The sequence below is a fragment of the Kryptolebias marmoratus genome, linkage group LG17, assembly GCF_001649575.2.
Source record: "Kryptolebias marmoratus isolate JLee-2015 linkage group LG17, ASM164957v2, whole genome shotgun sequence".
In the NCBI taxonomy this organism is placed as follows: Eukaryota; Metazoa; Chordata; class Actinopteri; order Cyprinodontiformes; family Rivulidae; genus Kryptolebias; species Kryptolebias marmoratus.
In genome coordinates this window covers 21397632-21404045 of record NC_051446.1, presented here as the reverse complement: position 1 = coordinate 21404045, position 6414 = coordinate 21397632, and positions in this window count along the sequence as shown.

The window sequence follows — 6414 nt, the reverse complement described above, 5'->3', positions numbered from 1 at the left end:
GTGGTAGTAGCTGACAGTCCCTTACAACCCAAACTAACGTCACATGAGATTAATCCGAACTTTATTTTCAAGGTTTGACCCAAACGGGCACAGTTCTGTCATTTCTGAACACCAGATCTTATTCTAAAGCTCTCTTACGAACGATGGCGGGTGATAAGCATTCCTTCAACGAACGCTCAGCTCCTAATATTCATCTGTTGTGCAGCATTTCAAAAAATAAAATTAAGTAAAAGTAGAAGCACTTGGAGAGGGGTCATTAAAAATCATATGATCCCAACATTTCCTGAAAATTTCATTAAAAGGTTGATTAGTTTTTAAGTAATCTTGCTAACAGACAGACGGACAAACCAGCACACACTGCTGAAAACAAGAAGCCTGATGTGAGTCGGTTTTTAAGGAGCAAAAACTGGATTTGCAGCGTAACAGTTGGAGGAGGTGTTAGGCTGCGACACAAACCTGTGAAAACTCGAAACTGCCGAGTCATGGTAACCTGCTCGGCTCCACAAGTATTCACACCCTCAGGTGAGCAGGAGCAGTAAGTCCTGCACAACGATCCCTTTCTGCGCCTTTAGTCTGGCAATAAAATCCAGTTAATCTCAGTCAGTCTGTCATTCAATCTGTTTTGTACCAGAGGAAATAACATAAAAAGGTCACAGATCTGCCTGGGAGATTCATAATGAAAGCTGACATAATTTCCAGGAAATGACACCTTAGTTGATGTAATGTTGCAGGTTTCCTGCGGCAGAACTTCTCTAGTGTTCGGTCTCCACAGACTCCATGTTCTCTGCAAATGCTTCAGTTTGCATGAAAGTGTTCAACATCAAACCAGCTAACTGATGGAGTGCATATCACCCCACCGAGTTTTAACAGAAACCACACAGGAGCTGAAAATCACCAAAACTGTGTCTGGAGTGGCTCAGGACTTTGTGTGATCAGGGAGCAGCAGGCCTGAGGAAACGCTCTGCTTGATCTCAGGGTCGGGGTTGGTCGAATGGACGTGCAAGAAGAACAACATGGTGGATGTCTTCTGCAGGACTGATTCAAATTACTCATCGGCAAGAGCTGCAGCAGCTATAACATCCCAACTTATGGGCTCTTTTCTTCAAGAGGCCGTGTGTGTGATAGGATGCTGGAAACAGACAGATCATCCAGGGGAAGCTGGAAGACAAAAACCTGGTGCAAGAGAGACATCAAGGAGGACAACTCAGACAGCCTGCAGGTGTTCGCTGCTCTCCATGCAGTGACTGAAAGAAGCCAATTAGAGCTCGTTTGTCTGATTAAGCAGCAGCAATCGAGATGAAAGCCGAGGACGCCATTAAAGCTCTTGAGCAAAGAAATCAGCGCACTGCAGCAAAAATGCAAAGAGCCAGAGCAGCTCTGACATCCTCCTGAGATCGCACTCTCTCTGCAGCCTTCCACACATGAGCGATGAGCCCGGCAGTACGGCAAGCCCTTCGTGCATTTATTCAATACCCCTGATATCGAGCGTCATTGTCGTCCACACGGCACTAGCTGCACATTTGGACAAGAGTTTAACAAACACTCTTACTAGTAACACTTTATTTGCCAACTAGTGGCATTTTTGGCACAACTAGTTGGTGCAGAGGTCATACTAGTCAGCAATTTTGCCGCACCAGAAGTCCAAACGTCCAACTAGTTTGCTTTTTAACACACTGGTGGACCACTGGAGCAATCTAGTCAATGACTGTCATACCAGTTAACTAGTAAGCATAAAAAAAACACAACTAGTCAACACAAATCTAGCATGCAGGTCAACTAGTGTGACCTAAAAATGTAACTAGTTGACTAATAAACTCTAAAATGCTCATTAGTTGACTAGTTGACATGTTTTTGTCCTTACTGTTTAACTAGTGCAGCTAAAAAAATGTCAACTCATTGACTAGTGTGCCTAAAATGTTAACTAGTGTTGCCCAAAATGCTCACTAGTTGAAGTAAAGAGTATTTGCTCTTACTAGTTAACTATTGTCTAAAAAAAAAAAAAAAAAAGTAAACCTGTCAACTAATGTATCTAAAATGTTGACTTGCTAACTAATGAGGATCTTAGAGAGTGCTCATTTGACAGTCACTAGTAGGCTTAATTTGAGCTGACTAGTTAACATTAAATTGTTTTTGATGCTTACTAGTCATTGACTAGTTTCTTCAGTGGTCCATGTGCTCACTAGTTGGGACTTTTGGGTTACTAGTGTGACAAAATTGCCCATTAGTTTGACTTCTCTTGGGCAAAAGTGTTACTAGTAAGTGTGTTTGTTAAACTAGTGCAACCAAATGTTTATGCCCAATTTGAAGCATATTGAATAAATACACAAAGGGCCTGCCATACAGGTTATGGTAATCTGAGCCCTTCATTTTGTCTGATGACAGAAAAGAGGTGAAGTAGCAAAAACAACCAAAAGATTCACAGTTACTGTGTTCAATGGTTGAATGAAGAAAGGCTGCTCCTCAGGGAGGTTTTACTGTTTCAGCTGCAGGTGGACAGGAAGGAAGGAGTAACTGGAGTTGTTAAAGAGGCAGAAATGGTTTCCAGTGTCAAACAAACAGCTACCAGACAATAAAGCTCACAGGGTGTTCGAGAGCTAACAAAGCTTCGCTTGTCTTAATTCATCCAAGAAAGAAAAACAAACCCAGGAGTGACTTCAGGAAGTGGAGACTTCATTTTATAATGCAGAAAATGAGCCTAAAATCTAATCATCAACTACCCGGGTTCACACTGAGATGCAGTATTTTACCTGCTGTAGACAGCAGTCAGAGTGAACGCCTTTTAGAAAATCAGGGAGAAATAATCAAGGGGGAAATCAAGTCTAAACCCTTGCTTAAAAACAGCCGCTTCAAGTGCTAATTTCTGCCATCTAAAACAAGTCTGACATAAAACAGTCCAAGCTGTCGGAGCATAGTTGGGAAAACTGAATTATACTGATGCAGCCACAGCCCAAATTTCAAACTTTATCACAATCTAAGAATAAAATGCCTCCATGTTGACGTATGAACGGTATAGGAAATGTAAAGCGAACCAAGATGAAAACAAAATGGCAGTTCAGACATGTAAAGCCCAACTTTCTGACTAATTTAAACTTTAACTGATGTTTCTACTGTGACGCATGTCTGAGCAGAGGGCAGTAACAGTTAGTTTGACTCCTCCACGAGAATTTCTCCTTGATTCTTCAGAATGACGTCGCTCTGACTGCTGTCTGCTGCAGGTAAGATACCGACTACTCACTCAAGCCCTTCTCAGAGAAACCAAATGCGATCATTAAGTGCTCAATATGCTAGTATCATAGCATTTCATCAGTTGTAAACGTTGTAAACAAGGATGTGGCTTTCAGTTTCAAAATATTAGCTGAAATGATTTTTAAACACCCGACGCTTCGGGCTTTAAGTCCAGAAACACGAGTGAGCCCTACATTTTGGACTGGAAGGATTTTCAGGCTTTGCGTGGAACTCCGATCTTCAGTCTTTTCTTCAACAAAACAAGCTGTAAAAAGAGAGGAAGCGAAGCAAACATGTTGCTGTAAAATGAACTGTTTTCTGACATCGGGGGGACTGCTGTTAGACCCGCTAATGACCTGATTATATGCAGAGACAGACTCCAGTCTCAGCTCTGACCAAGAACATCACAACATCAATTAGCACAACAGAAACAGCATCCTGCACCATATGTGCTTCATTTTGTTTTGCTTTTAAACCTTTATTAAGGTTTGCTGCTGCAGCTGTTATCAGCTGTATAACATGTACTCAACCCTCTAGTTTTTAATTGGCTCAGTTTTTAAAAGGTCTCTGCTTATGAAACTCTTTTACATAAAGCAGGTGGAAAACATACTTTTAGTTATTATAAACCATTTTGTAATAATCCTAACAGCTGGCAAAGAGACCTGCAGACAGTTTCTTTCAGCTCATCGTTTCATCTACAGTCATGTTCTGAAAAAAGAAAGTGTGGTACAGTTTGTTTCAGAGCGTTGCATAAAAGCAAAACGGAGATATTTTTAAAAATCAAGCTCTTTAGTTTCATATTACAAAAGATTCTGAATTAGATTTATATTTATGTTTAGGAATTGGACCAAAAAAAAAAAAGGTCTAAATAAACTTTCAGGAACAGCTATCGATCAATGTCTGGCTCCTTAAAGGCAAAAAATAAAAATAATATTAAAGGTTGATTGTGTTTTTTAACTTTCATATTTATACCCTGAAATACAAGCAGCGACAAACAAAATAATCAAAGTTTCCTGTTTGCATTTTATGCCGATTCTATTTTTAGATAACGTTACATCAAACTGTACTTTCAGTTTAACTCGTGTCGGCGTAACTTAAAATATCATGCAAAGCAGAGTACGGTTTGACTCATTTTTATTTTTAGAGCAACTGATTCATCAGAAGGAGGAAAAAAAAAAAAGATCAGTGGTGTAAAAACCAACTTTGCAATTTTTGGTATCTTATTCTAAAAGCAAGGCTTAACACCTTTCTTTACACAAACAAGAGTTAATAATAGCATCAGTTCTGGTCTCACTGAAACCACTATCTGGCAGGTGTTTCACTGCAACACCTCAACTTTACTGACATCGTCACGAGTGGAAAAATCACATATTACACTTCGCACTGCAGTCACAGAGATATGGGCTTCTAAAGAAACACGATTTTGAAAAACGTGCTGCAGCTACGCAGTGGCATCAAAGCGAAGAAACGGTGTTCACATTTACCTTTTTTCAGTAAAATCCTGCAAAAAAACAAAAAAAACTGGGTAAATAAAGTTTCTAATTTCTCACCATCAGCTTGTCCTTTGACTTTAGCTTGAGCTTTAGTTTTAACTCCTAATAAACATTTGCAACTGTTCTTAAAGTGTATAAATATTGCTTTTTTTTTTGCTGGAAGTCTTCTCACCATTTAAATGCTGGTGATGAGAAGGTTTCACCATATTGTTGTATAAATATCTATTCTCTGATATTAGCTGCCATCTTGGATACCACGGCCGTGCTGAAAGTATTTAAATCTTGCTCTTTTTTCCTCTGGAGGCCTTCTCACCAACATATGCTGGTGGTTGGAAGGTCTCACCATAACTTTTTTCTCCCCTGACATTGGCTAGTACCTTATAGCACTTATGACTGTTGTTTGAAAGTAAATAAATACTCCTTTCCCCCCCTTCTGGAGGCCTTCTCACCATGCAAATGCAGTTTTCTCTGACACTTGTGTCTGTCTTCTGCAAGTAAGCATTACTCCTCCTCAAAGACCTTCTCACCATTCAAATGGTGGTGGTGAGAACGTCAGATTGTGACGTTTTCCTGTACTTTAGATCAGCAGTATTGATAAAAACAAGACTTAAATATTAAATTGAAAATGAAATGAAATTTGACCAGCAAACCGCTGTTAGCGTGACTGCAGACGCTAATGGCGGCAAAGTTTCAGCAAGGTCAAACATAATTTAGATTCAGGAGACTCGTTCTGGCTTTTCTCCTAATTTCTTTGACACCGAAGAGTCAGAAGTCAGAAAGAGGCAACGAGACATCCTCCTGTGGGTTCCTCCCTGCGTCTCTTTGATAAAGTGTGAGTGTCATAGTTAACCAGCTGCTGAGCTCTCATTACTCACACAGAAGGCAGAACCAGGGGAGCTGTCCTAGATCTCAGACGCACACAAACCTGAAAATAACTTTGACCATCATTAATAACAGCCCAAATCCTCAAAAAAAAGGGAAGGCTGGAACGAGCGTTACTCAACACTTCAGTGCATCAGTGCAAGTGAAAAAGAAGAGCATCGAGGATGAAGAGGAAGATGATGTTTGTAGCCTGAAGACTACGCTGCATTACTAATCTGACTGTTTATTGATGAGAATAAAGTTTAAATGTTGTATGTTTTCCAACCAGACGTCATCTCGCATGAACAACTTTTAGATTTTTGACATCACCTGTCAATGCTGCTGTAAATCTATTAGATAACTAAAGATTCTGATTGATTTTATTGTGCAAAAATGTTCCATTCATCGCTAATCAGATGAAAATTAAAGGTCTAGGTTTACTTGATGGACCGCAGATCACCCACCACAGTTTTAAACTGAGATCAACTTATGTTCAGAAGTGGAGATATTATGGTTTTGGTCAAATCTGGGGAAAACCCCCCCCCCCAAAAATATGTTAGCATTGGAGTATGTGTTGTGATTCGCTCTCAGCTACTACCACAGCAAACTTTAGTTCAGCATCTCTAAAACAGAGTCTGGGCCATTTCTGTGTCATTTAGGCCAGTTGGCTGTGGCGGCCATCTCTACAGGTGCTGGTCATAAAATTAGAATATCATGAAAAAGTAGATTGATTTCAGTAATTCCATTTAAAAAGTGAAACTTGTATATTATATTCATACATTACATACAAACTCATATATTTCAAATGTTTATTTCGTTTAATTTTGATGATTAC